At 43.9% G+C, this 18458-nt stretch overlaps 1 long non-coding RNA gene across 1 annotated transcript; it reads right to left on the bottom strand.

Moving 5' to 3' along the window:
* Positions 1–11294: 11294 nt before the first annotated feature.
* On the bottom strand, positions 11295–14623 carry LOC144245683 (uncharacterized). The gene is made up of 3 exons (XR_013339397.1): positions 14369–14623; positions 12725–13074; positions 11295–11483 (listed from the first exon to the last, which is right to left on the bottom strand). It is a non-coding gene; the product is annotated as an uncharacterized LOC144245683 (long non-coding RNA).
* Between the last annotated feature and the right edge of the window lie 3835 nt (positions 14624–18458).

Genomic DNA, 18458 nt, shown 5'->3' with positions numbered 1-18458 from the left:
CTCTCGTGCTTGCTTTGGCAGCATATATACTGAAAAAAAAAAAAAAAAAAGAGTCTCTCTGTCTCTCTCCCTCTGCCCCTCTCCCCTGCTCACTCTCTCTCACTCGCTCGCTCACTTGCTCTAATAAAAAAAGTTTTAATTAAAAAAAGAAAACAACAAATGCAATTCATGCACCTTTATCCTGAATCAAAAAAAAAAAAGCTATAAAAGACAGTCTGGGGGATAATTGGGGACAATGTTCAATGTACTAGTCTTTCAACTTTTCTGTAATTTCTCGTAAGTTTAATAATACAGACTCTTTCTTGAGTCTGTTCAGAAGTCAAATGTTATTCATGTAGTCAGTGATTTCCTATTCTGAATATCTTTGTAGTTTATTTTCTTGGTAGAATGCCTTCTAGAGTTACACCTGTCTTCCAGAGGGCAAAGTACTAGGGGACCATTATTTCATTAAGCTAGAAAACCCAAATATGACCCTTCTAAACAGGAACAGGGAGGGGCACATTTTTAGACTATCTATATGCCCATCCAGAAAGTTTTTGAAGTGCTCCTAACGCTGGGCCTCCTCCACCCCTCCATCTGTCATCTAACGGGAGATGTTACTCATGGGTGTGTGCCAGGCATGTGGACAACGTGGGAGCAGAAAAAAGTTGATAACCACCATGTTAGATTGTGTGTCCTTATAAAAAAAACTCCACTTGCGCCCCAGTCTAACCATGAGAAAAACATCAAATAAATTTCTACAGAGGGGCATTCTACAAAGTACCTGACCAGTGTATCCAAAATGGCCAAGATCATAAAAACAAGCAAAACCTGAGAAACTGTCACAGCCCAGAGGTCCTAAGGAGATATGACAATTAAATGTAATGTGGTACCCTAGTTGGGATCCTCGGGGAAAAGAACCACATTAGATTAAAACTAAAGAAATCTGTATAAACCATGGGCTTTAAAGATAATGTATCAATATCAGTTCATTAATTTTAACAAGCATATCAGACAAATGTAGGATGTTAACAATAGGGGAAATTCGGTACTTGCATTTGGAAACTCTGTACTACTCAACTTTTCTGTAAATTTAAAACTGTTCTAAAAAATAAAGTTTATTCCAAAACACTGTTGTGTACATTACCTACAAGGTCTCCATGTTTCTTTCTTTTTTTTTTTTAATTTTTTTTTAATGTTTTATTTATTTCTAGGAGAGAGAGAGAGACAGCGTGAGCAGGGGAGGGTCAGAGAGAGAGGGAGTCACAGACTGAAACAGGCTCCAGGCTCTGAGCTGGCAGTCAGCACAGAGCCCGACACGGGGCTCAAACCCATGAACCGCCAAGATCATAAGGTCTCCATGTTTCAACTACCAACCCAGTTGCTAAAGTATAGCTACGCAGGGCACAAGATCATGCTTTCCCATTCTGAGCTCTGTGGTACTTTGATGCAGTTTAAGAAGGTATGTCTGGTGGGGTGAGCAACGTATTATTAATGATTAAGTCTGGGAAATTATGCAGGTCTGTGTCTGTATGTGCAGCATTATTAGCCTGAGGGATTGGCTAAATTTAAAAGTAAAGTACCAATTCATTCATTCATCCTTATTGAGTGGCTACTACATACATCTGTAATTTCTAAGAATACCAGGGATGAAACACACATCCTCTATCCCCAATGGGCTCTCACTGTAAAAAAAGAAAACAAAACAAGTAAATATAAAACCATAACAGGGAACACCTGGGTGGCTCAGTTGGTTAAGCGTCCAACTCTTGATTTCAGCTCAGGTCATGATCTCATGATTTGTGAGGTAGAGCCCCATGTCAGGTTCTATGCTGATGGCATGGAGCTTCCTTGGGATTCTCTCTCTCTCTCTCTCTCTCTCTCTCTCTCTCAATCTCTCTCTCTCTCTCCGTCTCTCTCTCTGCCCTTCCCTTGCTCACTTGCATGCTCTCTCTCTCTTAAATAAATAAGCTTAAAAAAAAAAACCATAACACATTATGACTAAGTGTTGTGGTGGAGAAAAACACTAAGAGTTGTGGCAACACATAAGAGGGTCAGCTAATCCAGACTGGGATAGGTCAGGGCATGTTTAGTTCTAAAGGGCACACAAACATTGAAAGAAGCTCTATGTCCTTCACCATCCCTATTTCTGAAATATTAAAAATTTTACTCTCCAAGCAACATAAGAAGTTTTACTCTCACTGCAAGTAGATCTATCAAGTAGATATATATGCATGTGTATATATATATACACGTATATATCAAGTACATATATATCAAGTAAATATATACTTACATATATATGTATTGTGTGTGTGTGTGTGTGTATATATATGTGTGTGTCTCAAGTAGATATATATATTTATAAATACAGATGTAGATATTGGTTTTAGAGTTTTCAGGCTATTAGAAGCAAATGAAATAATCAAGATAATGATTACTAGTAAACAAGTCAGGTCATATATCTTTAAAAGGGGACTGAATAAGAGACAGTGGCAAATCACTAGTGTATCAACAACCACAAACACTTTTTAAGCACCTGAGGCAGTATGTTTAACAAAACTGCAGATATAAAGAAAAATTGGATAAATACCATAATAGAAAATTATGGACAATTTCTTAATAAATTTTGTTTCCATTCTTAGTGCAGGGGTGATTCATCCTTATTTCTGATTGATAACAATCAGTAGTCATTCCTAAAGACCTATAAATAAATATTTCTAAAATGCAAAGAATCTCTTTCAGCCTGACCCCAAATGGCAAGTAATTCTTTTATGACCTGAAAACTGTAGCATTAAATATATATGTAATAAGTACAGATATTGTTAATTGTCTTTAAATTCCTCATATATGACCTATGGCCTATTCGTAACTATATTTACAGCTTAGTAAGTCTATAAATTTAGTTCAATTGTGAGTCCTGCCTCTTGAGTTTATTATCCCGAAGATTTATTATTCTCTAAACCCTAATTGAGAAATTAGCAATAAAACCAAAGTTGAAGTTATAGTTTTGTTTTCTTTCTTTGTTTGGGGGGTTTTTGTTTGTTTGTTTAGAGAGAGTGCAGAAGCAGAGGAGCAGGGTAGAGAGAGGGGGAGGGAATGAATCCCAAGCAGGCTCCACACTCAGAGCAGAGCCCAAAGTGGAGCTCAGTCCCACCACCCTGGGATCATGACCTGAGCAGAAATCAAGAGTTAGACAATCAACCGACTGAGCCACCCAAGCACCTTTTAGTTTTGTTTTCTAATTGCTCAAAACTGTTATATGCCACCAAACATCCTCATACTATAGGAGATAGAGTTTAGAATTCCCAGCTGTCTTTTGCTTAAGTACTTAAAAATGGTAATTAAAGTACAGTCAGCCTTAATATTTAGGCCCAGTTATGGGAAAGAAGTTTGCATTTCCACATGTTTTGAGAAAGAATAGCTTTAAAGATGCTTTTCACAAATGCACTAAGAAGTACCAGAGCATATGATAACAAAAATAAAGTGGGTTAATAAGATTTTACTGAGGTCTGGTTCATGTCAGGCACTATGCTAGATGTCATGGAGAAAAATGAAAGAAATCTACAAATGGCTCCTGCTTTTAAGTAACTTATAATTTACAGGTAGTAAAAATAGTGAGCAAATGGCTAATCGTGTGGTACACAAGGAGCCCTGGAAAGCCAAGGTTTTCAGAGAAGCTAGACAAAGGGACATTCAATCAAGAACAAATACGGAATTGCAGCACAGACTTGTGTAAAAGGTATGAGGAAGATTAAAGCATGGGATGGGCTGGGCATTGCCAAGATAAATTAAAGACAACCGAAAGGACTCTGAGATAAAGAGTGAGAAAAAGAACAAGGAAGATCTAGGCAGGATGCTTAGGGCTGATGGTGTAATACAGACAGATGACAAAGCAAACTTGCCCAATATCTATTTCGTTTTCATCATTCTTACCAGAAGACATCTTTGAGCTAGAAAATACTCTCTGCTAAAAAAAAAAAAAAAAAGACAAAAAAAAAAAGGCACGTGGCACTAAGTAGTGATTGAACCCGCTTATTTGTAGCAGGACTGGAAGACTAGAAATGTTCCTTGTTTAGAACTAGACTTAGGGGCACCTGGGTGGCTCAGTCGGTTGAGCATCCGACTTCAGCTCAGGTCATGATCTCACAGTCATGGGTTCGGGCCCTGCCTCGGGCTCTGTGCTGACAGCTCAGAGCCTGGAGCCTGCTTTGGATTCTGTGTCTCCCTCTCTCTCTGCCCCTCCCCTGCTCACACTCTGTATCTCTCAAAAATAAATAAACGTTAAAAAGTTTTTTGAATAAATAAATAAAACTAGACTTAGCTTGTTGAGTGGGCCAAAGGGAAGTAGTATCAAAGTATAAGAGAGGCAGGGGTTAAGTGGTGCCGGAGACAGATGCAGGTACAAATGCATGAAGAGGTCAATTTGTCCAAAGGAAACAGTAAATCCAGGCGGCAATGGAAAGAGAGCTGTTTATTACGGGATCAGAGACAAGGTAATAGGGCATGGAGAAAAGAGCTAGTATTTCTGTGCAGGATCTATCCTAGATGCTTAGTGTACATTCTCTCATTTAATATCTTCAACAATCTTAATGAGAGTAGTATGATCCTCAGACTTTACTAATGTGGAAAATAAGGCTTAACTTGCAGGCTAAGGTTAGGCAGCAAGCGAGAGGAGCTGGTGAGCTTTTCACCCAGGTCCGTAGGACTCCACAGTGTCTTCTTCTATATGCTGAAGACGGCCCAATAATGTGGAATCTGAGGAATAATAAACTCCAGAATCAGAGGTGCCTATTGGCATCAAAGTAAGTCCGTGAACACCTATGAGAGTCCCCCCGCCCCACTTCTTGAGACTGGAGTTTAGGGTTAGGGTGACCTTCCCTAGTCAAGGAGACTGACTAGAGCAAAGTTAGGTACTAGGCCTGTGTAGTCTGAGATCCAGCAAAAGAATGACCTAATCACAGGGACTGGGCCAGAAGGCCAGGAATTTGACATACAATTCAAGGAATTGTACTTGATGCTGACCTGCTTAAGTACTTCCTGCTAAGAGTCGTGCAGCAAGGGAGAACGGGTAAGGGAGGCCCCAGGCTGCCACCGAGCAGAAGCCTGGAGAGCAACCTGTCAGATGGGAGAGGTGGACAGAAAGCCGCAGGAGGAAGGTCTCCAGGGGTCAACAACAACACAAAAAACAATGACACTGACGAATTGCCTGCAATGGTATTTTAAACAAACAAAATACCACTGATGAGTGTGACAAATATATTGGAGCTTTTGGGGGAAAATTAATAAATAAGCACTTAGAAAAATAAACAAATTCAGGGGCTCAGTCAGTTAAGCATCTGACTTTTGGTTTCGGCTCAGGTCAAGATCTCACGGTTCCTGGGTTCAAGCCCTACGCTGGGCCCTGCGCTGATGGTGGGGAGCCTGCTTGGGATTCTCTCTCTCTACCTCTCTCTCTCTCCCCTTCTCCTCTCCTGCACACACACACACACACACACACACACACACACTCTCTCTCTCTCTCTCAAAATAAATAAACTTTTAAAAACGAAAAAAAGAAAGGAAGAAAAAGAAGCAAATTCAAAAATATGTTGATTTTAACTTTAGGACAAACTCAAATTGTAAGAGAAAAACAGAGTACACTATGGGGTTCTATAGTAAATCCTAATTAAAGTCCAGCTATTGATTTAAAAAAAAAAAACGAATACATATGGGGTACCTGGGTGGCTCAGTCAGTTAAGCATCAGACTCTTAATCTAAGCTCAGGTCATAATACTGGTAATGTCCAAAGTTGATAAATTGAGAAATAGCCATATAAGTATGTTATTTAGAAACAGAGTTATAGAGCGGCTCAGTCAGTTCAGTGTCTGACTTCAGCTCAGGTCATGATCTTGCGGTTTGTGAGTTCGAGCCCCGCGTTGGGCTCTCTGTTGTCAGTGCAGAGCCCACTTTGGATCTGCTGTCTCCCTCTCTCAGCCCCTTCTCCGCCTCACACATGCTCTCTCTCTCTCAAAAATAAAGAAACATTTAAAAAAATTAGAAATACAGAGTTAAATAGAACAAGTGGCTGAAAGAATTCAAAACAATTGCCAGCAGAGAACGGGCCTGGGTGGCATGGGTGCGGGCGGCGAGGTGTAGTGATGTTAGCAGAAGACTGCTTTTTTCATTGTAAGTCATTTTTGTATTACTTGATTTGTTACTTATATTATGACAAATTCCTAAGTTTTTATTTATATTAAATATTTATTTATTTTTATGGGGGGAGAATACCAACAGGGGAGTGGTGGAGAGAGAGGGAGACAGACGGTCTGAAGTGGGTTCTGTGCGGTCAGCGCCCAGGGCAGAGTTCGGTCAGCACAGAGCCCAACATGGGGCTCAAACTCATGAAAGGTAAGATCATTACCTGAGCCACAGTGGGACACTTAACCGACTGCACCACCCAGGTGCCCCTAAATGGCTAATTTATTTTTAAGTTTATTTATTTATTTTGAGAGAGACAGTACGAATTGGGGAGGGGCAGAGAGGGGGGAGAAAGAGAGAGAGAGAGAGACACAGAGAGAATCCCAAGCAGGCTCCGCACTGCCAGTGCAGAGCCAGATTTGGGGCTTGAACCCATGAAGCCGTGAGATCGTGACCTGAGCAGACACCAAGGGTCAGACACTTAACTGACTGAGTCACCCGGGGCGCCCCTAAATTGCTAACTTGTTTGAAAAGCGGATAGGATTTGATTGAAAAAGAGAAGAGAAACCACACCCCTGCAAGTAACCACGAGTCAACGATACATTTAAAGAGGAGTGAGCCATCGCCAGTCGGCCCAGGGCTCTTTAAGGATGGTGGGAACCAGCTGGGGCAGGTGTCCCCCCCCCTCCCACACCCCCCNACGAAGCTGGAACTGCTCTCTCTAAAGCCAACAGGCAAACCCATAACACTTAAGGACAGAGAACAACTGAGGTTTGCTAGAGGGAGGTGGGCTGGATGGGGGCAGGGGACTAGGTGTTGTATGGAAGTGATGAGTCACTCAGTTCTACTCCTGAAAGCAAGACTGCACTGTAAGGTAACTAACTAGACTCTACAAATTTGAAAAGAAAAGAAAAAACAAAAAAAGTAAAAGAAAACCAGCGACGCGCCTCAGGAGGGCTCTTCCTAAGGGGCCTGAGGGCCGGCCGAGATGCGGCAGAGCTAAAACTAACTGCAGGCCTCCACAGCAGATGCTGGGAACAAGACGGAAGAGAAGACGCAGGAGTACACGCCAAGGATAGCAACACGCTAACTTGCTGTTTTCCCAGAATAAAGCCCTTCTTACTTTGGTAATTGAGGAGGTCCCCAACCTGCTTGCCACCGCCCACCTCCTGACAATGAGAATGCCTGCAAATACGCCTCACCCACTGATGGAAAACCCACACTCAGGGCTCCCACGTGGGAAGGAACCACGTCAATCAACTGCAGAAAAAGCCCAGAGCAGCTATACACTAACATCCAGGAAGGTGTATTATGTATTTTTTTTTAATATTTATTTATTTTTGAGAGAGAGCACAAGTTGGGGAGGGGCAGAGAGAGAGGAAGACACAGGATCCTAAGCGGGCTCTGCGCTGACAGCAGTGAGCCCCAGTGCGGGGCTTGAACTCACAAAACCTGAGACTCTCCAGCCGCAAGATCATGACCTGAGCGCATGTCGGACGCTCAGCCAACTGAGCCACCCAGGAGCCCCACAGGGACGTGTATTAAAAATGCGAAGGGACAAAAAGGCACGTGAGGAATAACCACATCATAGAAGAGAAGGACTAACATGAAACACACACACACAACTCACCCGAAAAGAAGTATAATTCAGGAACAGAAGAGAAATATATTTTTGTCTTAATTCTGGTGGGTAGGCTCCGAGAAACTTGAGAGAAAATTTCAAGCAACGAGAGCAAACTGCTATGAAAAAGGAGCCTAGCTTCTCCCAGAGTTTGAGGAACCTAAAATATATGACTACCAAAACTAAAAAAAAGAAAACGAAAAAGGGGGAATGAGCAGAATAATAAATGAACAAAGTAATGGCCAAATCCGTGATCTGGAAGATAAACCTAAAGATATGTCCCAGGACATGATACAAAAGACAAGGAAATACAAGATAAGTGAAGGAAAATGAGACAGAAGATGAAGGAAGTCCTCTATTCGTCAAATGGAAGTTCTTCAAGGAAAGAAAACAGAGAAGGGGGGAAAATCAGAGAAACATCTAGGCCAAAAAAAATCCCTAAGTTTAAGAATGAATACTTTCAGAGTGAAGGGGCCCACAGAATGCCAGGCCAGCAAGAGTATAACAAGACCCAGAACTAGGTGCATCTTGGTGAAAATCCCAAATAAAAGTCAGATTAAAATATCTATGTGTATGTATGTGGAAAGTTTCCAGAAAGAGAAAGCATGTTACTTACTGAGGAATAAGAATCAGTCTGGCTTCAGACTTAGCAAGATTGCTAGATGCTTGAATGTCTTCTAAGCAAGGCCAGCTTCATAACTTAAGGGTTCAGTGGCAATGAAAATGTGGGACTCCATGATAAAAAATTATTAAGAATATCGAGGCAGTGGGGCGCCTGGGTGGCTCAGTCGGTGAAGCGTCTGACTTCAGCTCAGGTCATGATCTCACGGTTCGTGGGTTCGAGCCCCGCGTCGGGCTCTGTGCTGACAGCTCAGAGCCTGGAGCCTGTTTCAGATTCTGTGTCTCCCTCTCTCTCTGACCCTCCCCTGCTCATGCTGTCTCTCTCTCAGACAAATAAAACATTAAAAATTAAAAAAAAAAAACAAAAAAAAACAGAATATCGAGGCAGTGACAAGAGAGTTTTACACCAAAGAGGGATTGGAGACTTCCAAGCACGGGGCCCTTCTAAGTATGGGGGCCTGTTATTTTGTGCTTCCTCTATTTCCAGGTCCTTCCCAGCTACCAAGGTTCGTAGTACTTCATACTATTTTCTTTCTTGGAGAGCACAGATCTCATGCCAATCTCCTGTTTCCAGGTTCTGAGAAGCAAAGATTCTGAACCTAACATTCTACTCAGCCAAACCGTTGACTAAGTAGAAGGGCAAATAGAGATGTTTTTGGACTTGTAAGAATTTAGAAAATGTCTTTGACACGGATCCTGCACGAAAAAGGTATTTGAGTAGCTTTCACAAAAACAGATCCAGAAATAAAGGTTTCAGTATTTTATCTGAAGTTGTAAAATACCTAAAGGAAAATTAAAGAACTAAAATAATATATCAATAAAAACTGGTAAAGTAGGTGGCACTGTACGATGTATTTGATTCTTCATTATCATAGCAAGGAATTAGTCGACCCTTTCTGATAAATCAAAAAAACAAAGGTAAAGCAAACTATTTCAGGTTCTATGATAACCACCATAAAATTTTTAAACTGGAATTCTTGACAATTCTGAAGAATGAGACTGAGGGAACAGTTTGGCAAGGAAGTATAATGTCTATTTTTCAATTTATACTTTCATTTTCTACTTTTCTGTATCATTCTAATTTTGCTACGTGTGTGCATTATTTCTATAATTAAAAATCAGTTCAGCAAGAAAGGCAATGAGAGGGCTCGGAATCAGCAGGAGCCAAGACGGCTCAATGAACTTGATTTTCTTCCTGGTTACTAGCCTGGTAGATCAAGATAACTCTTTAAGACCATGTCCCAGACCCTCTTCTAGGAGCTGGGGATGTAGTAGTGAACCTTAAAAAGAAAAAGAAACAAAAAATTGAACTTACACGCAAGTACAGGAGCAAGTCAGAAAGTTGACATCCTAGGTGATAAGGTCTAAAGCAACTTCAATTAGGGAAAGGTCAAGGGAGGGATGCCTGGGTGTGTAGCAGTTTTGGATTGGGTGACCGGGAAAGGCCTCACTGAGAAAGCGGCTAAATGACCAAAGACATGAAAGTGATTAGGAAGTGATCATGTGGATACCTGAGAGCAAGTATTCCAGATAGAATAGCCAGTGCAAAGGTCCTGGGGCAGGAATATACTCAGTAAGCTCCAGGTACCCAGTGGCTGGAGTGGAGAAAGCAAAAGGGAGGGTTGTAAGAGATGATATGAGAAAAATAAGAGTAGGGGCAGATGACACAAGCCTTACCTGCTCTTTGAAAGATGTCAGTTTTTCTAATGAACAAGATGGCAAGAAAGAGCCCTGTGATACAGTAGAGCAGAGAACTTCTCAAACTTCAGCACTCGCATGACCTGAGGGCCAGACAGATTCTGAGTCAGCAGACCTGAGGTGGGCGCTGAGGTTCTACAGTTCTTACACGCTCCCTGGTTATACAACGTGGCTGGTCTGAGAATCACACTGTGAGTAGTAAGAGTAGCTCACCCACACAGAAGTGAGCCTCAGCGGACAGCTTTCAACGGGAAGACATGCTACTTTTAAAATCTCTGGGGACGCCCGGGTGGCTCAGTTGGTTAAGCGGCCGACTTCAGCTCAGGTCATGATCTCATGGTTCTTGGGCTCCAGCCCCTCATGGAGATCTATGCTGACAGTGCGGAGTCTGCCTGGGATTCCGTGTGTCTCCCCCTCTCTCTGCCCCTTCCCCACTTGAGCTCTCTCTCTAAAAATAAATTAGTAAACTTGAAAAATAAATAAAATAAAATAAAACAAAATAAAATCCCTGGGCACTAGAGACTATTTCAAGTAAACTTGAAAAATAAATAAAATAAAATAAAACAAAATAAAATCCCTGGGCACTAGAGACTATTCACATGGCTGGAAAGAGTTATTTGCTTCAGGTAAATAACACCTAAAGAATGAGCAAGTTCTTTCATTTGAAGGGCTCCAATCAAAATCCAGTGGGGAGATGAGGATCTCCGTCCAACAGACTATGTTGAACAGTATCCTGCTAACTATCACTTGAGTGAACTTGAAACAGAATCAAACCCCCTATCAAGCCAACCACAGCCTATCAAATACCTCGATTGCAGCCTGTGACAGACCCTGAGCCAGAAGACCCAGCTAAGCCACCCCCAGATCCCGGACCCACAGACATTGTGAAATAACAGATGTTTGTGTTTTAAACCACTGAATTTCAGAGTAATTTGTTACACGGCAATAGATAACTCATACACCATCAAAGTTTTCTTTTAAATATATGGGCCATTTATAACGCTACAGCCTGCATTATCAAGCATATTCCTGAGAGGCAAGTTCTTAGGCAGGAACTTTTAAACAAGGCATTGATGAGAACCAAATCATTTGTGTGAAACTTACATATCTGATGATTGAAAGAATTTACCCTTGACTGGCCTCCAGCTCCATACATTAAAAAAAAAAAAACAAAAACAAAAACAAACACTGGTTTCTTCTCCTTTATTCACATGTTTCATATCAAATTACCAACTCGTGCCCTGAACCTTCATGTCATAAAACGGGGTGAATTGACATACTGCACAGGAAGAGCGCTGTGATGGGGCTGGCACATTCTAGCTCCCAAGAGTCCACTGTTGGCTTTTCAGGAATTTTGGGAGGTCGTCTTTGATCATAGCCATTTCTTCAAAATTAAATAACATAAACTTACAATTAAATAAGTAATACTAAAAACAAAGATAATAAATACCCAAAAACACATCCTTTCCTAATTATTTCGCTACATTTTACCATTACGATGCTCTTGAAGTTGTTTATTTACATCTAATGTATTCATGTGGTGCCAATACTGGATAATGGTGGACACGCTTTCCTGCCCCGCATACAGTGATGATGGCAACTGCGTGAAATAGGCGGGAGTATTTATACCCCAGAAATCGGCCAGCAGTACCAATCTGGTTCTAAGCATTTCCTAGCACTGCCTGGTAGGCTTTCCTTCTCTCGGTCAGCTTTGCCATCGCATAACCACACACAGATCCAACTGCAACCTATCGAAATCCGTCCCACAAACCCAACCAAAAGGAAACCCCAGTTCAAATTTCCTTATTTGGGCACCACCCCTCCACAACCCAGGAGGATACATGTGATGGAGAAGAAAACCGGAGTGGAAAGAGATGTCAATGTTAACCAAGTGCAGTTAAAATATCTTTTTGCAAATGTGTTAAAAACAAGGTAACATGAAGGGGCGCCTGGGTGGCTCAGTCGGTTAAGCATCCGGCTCATGATATCGTCTCAGGTCATGATCTCGCCGATCATGGGTTCAAGCCCCGCATCAGGCTCCAAGCTGGCAGCGTGGAGCCTGCTTGGGATTCTCTCTCTCTCTCTCTCTCTCTCTCTCTCTGCCCCTCCCCAGCTTGTGTGAACTCTCTCTCTCTCTAGCTCAAAAATAAATAAACTAAAAAAAAAAAAAACAGATATGTGAATACCTTGCTACAACCCCTCCTAAGGCATTGGAAGAAACTCCAGCAAGTAGGAGTCCCTGAAGCTAAAGCTTTATTGGCTTCACAGTAAATCCACCTCTGCTCCAGAACTTTCTGGATGCTTCCATCACCCTTCAGGGGCTCCCACCAGGGTTGACTCAGGGCTCGGGAACATGGGGTGAGGGATATTGAGAGCACTAGCACTGACGTGTTTCTGNAACACTCTCAACACACACACACACACACACACACACACACACACACACACACACGCTGGAAGGACTGTGCCCCTCCTCCTCGAATATTCCTATCTGAAAGAAACTGCCCTGGGGCATGTCTTTCTCATTCTTCATTGCCAGAGACCCAGTAGCTTGCCTGGGCTGCCACCACGAAATACTTGAGACTGGAAGTCTTAAACTTTAGAAATGAATTTTCTTACACTTACGGAGGCTAGAAGTCCAAGAGCAGGATGTTGGTAGGTATGTTTTCTTCTGAGGCCTCTTTTGTCGGCTTGAAGATGGCCGTCCTCTTGCGGACCTTCCCATGGCCGCCCCTCTGTGCTCCTGGGCCCTAGTGTCCCTCTGGGTCCAAATCTCTTCTTAGAAGGACACCAGTCAGGGGCGCCTGGGTGGCTCAGTCGGTTAAGTGTCCGACTTCGGCTCAGGTCACGATCTCACGGTTAGTGGGTTCAAGCCCCGCGTCGGGCTCTGTGCTTACAGCTCAGAGCCTGGAGTCTGTCTTCGGATTCTGTGTCTCTGTCTCTCTCTGACCCTCCCCTGCTCACGCTGTCTCTCTCTTTAAGAAAAAGAAATTAAAAAAAAAAAAAAGAAGAAGGACACCAGTCAGATTAGATCAGGACCCATTCTAAAGACCTCGTTTTAACTTAATCATCTCTGTAAAGACCTTATCTGCAAATACAGTCACATTCTGAGGTTCTAGGGTTGGGATCTCAACATATGAATTGGGGGGGGGACACAATTCACCCCATATTGGAGACACTAAGCTCAGTCTCTTGTCCCACCATTAATAGAAATAAGACTACTGGGAAAAGACCTCATTTATCAAATAGGAAAATATAGCAGTATTTCAAAAACGATCATTCCATTACAGAATTAAAGAAATTCATAGAGAATAGGGATCAGAAGGAGAACCTCATGTCTAGAAGCTACAAGGAGGCAGGTTGTGACGGTGTGAAAAGTGCCATGCAAAAGTGGCACTGCCCGTCACCCAATGAGCTCTCCATCACCTGATGCCTTCACACAACTCAACTGTCAGGGACAGGTGGCCAAGTAGAAGCTGGAAAACTAGTCTGAGGCTATTCAAGCACTAGACAAGGTTTTAAATTAAACAATCTTCAGGGCGCCTGGGTGGCTCAATCGGTTACGCATCTGACTTCGGCTCAGGTCATGATCTCACAGTCCGTGGGTTTGAGCCCTGTGTCAGAATCTGCGCTGACAACTCAGAGCCTGGAGTCTGCTTCAGGTTCTGTGTCTCCCTCTCTCTCTGCCCCTTATGGGCTCATGCTCTGTCTCTCCCTCCTTCAAAAATAAATAGGCATTAAAAAAAATTTTAAACAACCTTCAAGACTCCACTACCCCACATTCTCCAATTTTTCTCACAAACAACACGGCAACCACGTCACCAGATTTAGCAGATCTTTTATTTAAGAAACATCGAATATTATAATTCAACGTATTTTATCACTTAGAGCTATTGCTAAGTAGTTTCCCCTTAAAGTTCCGTCTGGGAAAGATCTGAAACGATGGAAAGGCAAAATAAAAACAAAAAGTCCCCAAGCTTCAAGATTTGAAAGTCAAGAAAAATGTTCCAGATCTCAGCATGAAATGATCCAAAATAGGCAATATAATTTTCACATCTCTTGGAAAAATACTGAGTCATATTGCCCACCCACATCTTACAAAAATAACAGAAATCCAATGATTCAAGCAAGATACTCTGCCATTGTCTGAAGCAAACATTTGAGTCATTCAGGAAAACGAGGAGCAGAGTCCCCTCTGTGAAAGCATTGAAATTCCACGTCCCAAGGGAAGTTTTGTAAATGAGGAGTTCTTTCCAGCCCCGCACGTACCTTTTCCCCACATCCTGGGATACCTCAGGGCCAGAGAGCGTCCCCTTCGCCAGATCAACAAACGGCACTTGGGCAACAGGCAGAGGACAGCCCCGTGTTCAGTGAGCCGTGATTAGGAGTCAACCCACAGTCGCCTGGGACTAAGGTGGGGACAGCTTCCCAGAGACCCCCACGACCCACAGGGCAGACGGAGGCCACGCCTCGTCCACCCCCTGGGTTCCCGTCACCTCCCAGACCACCTGTGTGTCTCTGCGGTCAGCANGCTCTCCCCCCTCTGGCCAGCCCTGTCCCCCGCCTCCCTCCCCTGCCTCCCTCCTTTCCTGCCCCCCATCAGCTCCCCGTTCTCTCTCTCTCCCTGCAAAGCCCAGCTCTCCCTGTCCCTGCCTGGCGGGGTGTCTGCCGGCAGTAACTGCTCAAGAAAGGTCTGACCCGGGACAGTGACAACAAAAACGGAAGGAATTCTGCAGAAGCTGCTTCTGGGCTGGTCACTCCTGAAGGACCTGACCCACTGCCCTTCCCCCCACGAGGAACGGGCGGGGCCTCTGTTTCCTCATTTCCCATCGTCCCTCAGTCCCTGGGGCTGTGCCTGGCGCCACTAGGAAACTATTGAAAGGGCTCCCGGAAGGGCACCAAGGACCCACCGATGCCAAACGAGGGCCCTTTGCTCACCCCCTAAGAGAAGCATTCTTTCTGGGGGCCGCAGGCTCCGTAATTCAGGCAGCCACCGTCTGCACGGCCCGCTCTGCGCAGCGCCTTCTCTGGGGCCTGGGCCGGGCCGGCTGCTCCTGCTTTGCACCCTCTGCACACCTCAACCTCCTCTCCCTTCGGAGGGCCCCCCTCCGTAGGCTTCGCGTCACCCTCAGTCTCCAGCCCTGTGCAGACGTGGTGGCGGCTTCCCTTCCTCGTTTCACGCTCCTCACCCGCCTTGCAGTCACACCGCCGGCCGCCCGCCTTCTGCACGCGCATCCCAGCCTCGTGAACAAGGAAGAGACTTACAGGCCCCAGTTGTTCTTTTTTTAGGCTTTTTTTTTTATGTTTATTTACTTTTGTGAGGGAGAGAGACAGACAGACAGACTGAGACAGAGCACGAGCAGGGGAGGGGCAGAGAGAGAGGGAGACACAGGAGCAGAAGCAGGTTCCAGGCCCTGAGCTGTCAGCACAGAGCCCGACGCGGGGCTTGAACTCACCGGGCGTGAGATCGTGACCTGAGCCGACGTTGGAGGCTTCACCGACCGAGCCGCCCAGGAGCCCCGTCTTTCTTTAAAATTGTTTCCTCAGGGAGCCCGGGTGGCTCAGTTTGTTGAGCATCTGACTCTTGATATCGGCTCAGGTCATGGGCTCAGGGTTTGTGGTATCAAGCCCTGTGTGGGACTCTGCACAGGGCATGAAGTCTGCTTAAGATTCTCTCTCTCTCTCTCTCTCTCTCTCTCCACCTGAGTGGCTCAGTCAGTTAAGCATCTGACTTTGGCTCAGGTCATGATCCTGCAGTTTGTGAGTTCAAGATTCATGTCGGGCTCTGTGCTGACAGCTCAGAGGCTGGAGCCTGTTTCAGATTCTGTGTCTCCCTCTCTCTCTGCCCCTCCCCTGCTTGTGGTCTGTCTCTGTCTGTCTGTCTCTCTCCCTCTCAAAAATAAACATTAAATTTTTTTAAAAAATAGATTCTCTCTCTCTCCCCCTCTGCCCTGCTCTCACTCTCTCTAAAGTAAAAAAACTTAATAAAAAGAAATTAAAATTGTTTTCCTCCCTGCCTCCTTCCCATGCTTTTCCTTCCTTCCTACCGCACACCTGGATGCCTGGAGTTTTAGCCCCTCATTCCTCCAGTTAGGCTTGAAGCATCTTCCTAAAGCACCTCACTGATCCACGCTGCCCAGCTGTTGAACGGCAGTGGGCCCCCATCACTCCTTGAATATGTAAATATATATTATATACAGAGAGGAGGGGTGGAGATGGTGGCGTGGGAGATTTAGTCTAAGGAATTGGCTCATATGATTGTAGATCATGGAGGCTGACAAATAAAAAATCTGGGCCGGCTGGCAGGCTGGAGACCCAGGGAAGAGTTGATGTTGCAACTCGAGTTCGAAGGCAATCTGTTAGTAGAATTCCCTCTTCCTCTGGAGCGGTAAGTCTTTCTCTTAAGGCCTTCAACTGATTGGGCCAGGCCCACCCACATTATGGAGGTGATGTCCACTGATTTCAATGTTAATCTCATTAAAAAAATTTCTGGGTTGTCAACTTGTGCTGCTATGACAAACACCATGCCTAGGTGGTTTCAGCGACAAACAGTTCTCACAGTTCTGGATGCTGGGAAGTCCAAGATCAAGGTTCCTGCCAATTCAGTTCCTGGCGAAAGCCCACTCTCTGGTTTTAAGATGGCTGCCTTATTTCTGTGTCCTCAGGTGGCAGAGAGAGAGAAATTCTCTCTCATGCTCATGCAGTAATCCCATCATGAGAGCTCGTTCTTCCGAAGGCACCTCCAGATACCATCACACCGGGATTAGGGTTTCAACGTATGACTTTTTAGGAGAACACAAATCTTCACTCCATACCAAATACCTTCACAGAAATATCTAGAACAGTGTTTGACCAAATAACTATGTACTGTGGCTTACCCACATGGACACATAAAATTAACCATCGCACTCTCTCCAAACTCTGACAACCGGCTTCCTCAATTCCAGACACCACTAGGCTCTGTTTAGATTCCTCTTCCTTACACGGCAGGTAGAAACTCTCTCCAGGTCGTAATCTGGGGGAATTTAATGGTGCCCCTCACTGGTTCCAATTCTTTCGGGGATCACTGTTCTGCATCGCATGTTGTACAAAGTCCTAAAACTGTTCTCTTGTACATCTTGTCTGGTTGGTAAATTGCTTCAGGTGGGAGGTCGCATCTAGTCCCTGTGGCTCCATTAGAGCTCGGGGTGGAAGTTTATCTCTACATTATGCCACGAAGAGCGCTTTGTTCATCTAAGCTCATGTTCATCACCTAGCATTTCGAGTTCCCAATTTTAAAATGAAGATGTTTGGGGCGCCTGCGTGGCTCAGTCGGTTAAGCGTCCGACTTCGGCTCAGGTCATGATCTCACGGTTCGTGGGTTCGAGCCCCGCGTCGGGGTCTGTGCTGACTGCCAGCTCAGAGCCTGGAGCCTGCTTCAGATTCTGTACCTCCCTCTCTTTCTGACCCTCCCCTGCTCACGCTGTCTCCCTCTGTCTCTCTCTCAGAAATAAATAAGACATTTAAAAATTTTTTAAATAAAAAATAAGATGAACCTGTTTATCACAGAAAACGTTTTTAACGACAGAAAACACAAAGGCAAAAAGAAGTCCCACCTTTGGCTGTGAAATCTTCCTCTCTTTGTGAACATATTGCTCTCTTCATGAATCCATTTCTGACTGTCTTGTTATCATCATTATTAATCATCTCAGTAAACACTTTTGAACGAAGACCTGTGAACTGNGAGCCTGGAGCCTGCTTCAGATTCTGTACCTCCCTCTCTTTCTGACCCTCCCCTGCTCACGCTGTCTCTCTCTGTCTCTCTCTCAGAAATAAATAAGACTTTTAAAAAATTTTTAAATAAAAAATAAGATGAACCTGTTTATCACAGAAAACGTTTTTAACGACAGAAAACACAAAGGCAAAAAGAAGTCCCACCTTTGGCTGTGAAATCTTCCTCTCTTTGTGAACATATTGCTCTCTTCATGAATCCATTTCTGACTGTCTTGTTATCATCATTATTAATCATCTCAGTAAACACTTTTGAACGAAGACCTGTGAACTGGTGCTAAAATCGTCCTGGGGCCTCTCACACACCAACTCTCTTGACTTCTAAGCTGGCGGCAAACTGCAGCTCCGTAGCGGCTGANTTTAAAAATTTTTTAAATAAAAAATAAGATGAACCTGTTTATCACAGAAAACGTTTTTAACGACAGAAAACACAAAGGCAAAAAGAAGTCACACCTTTGGCTGTGAAATCTTCCTCTCTGTGAACATATTGCTCTCTTCATGAATCCATTTCTGACTGTTTTGTTATCATCATTATTAATCATCTCAGTAAACACTTTTGAACGAAGACCTGTGAACTGGTGCTAAAATC

The sequence above is a fragment of the Crocuta crocuta genome, unplaced genomic scaffold (assembly GCF_008692635.1).
Source record: "Crocuta crocuta isolate KB4526 unplaced genomic scaffold, BGI_CrCroc_1.0 scaffold228, whole genome shotgun sequence".
Classification (NCBI taxonomy): Eukaryota; Metazoa; Chordata; class Mammalia; order Carnivora; family Hyaenidae; genus Crocuta; species Crocuta crocuta.
This window is presented reverse-complemented; position numbering and strand designations above follow the sequence as displayed.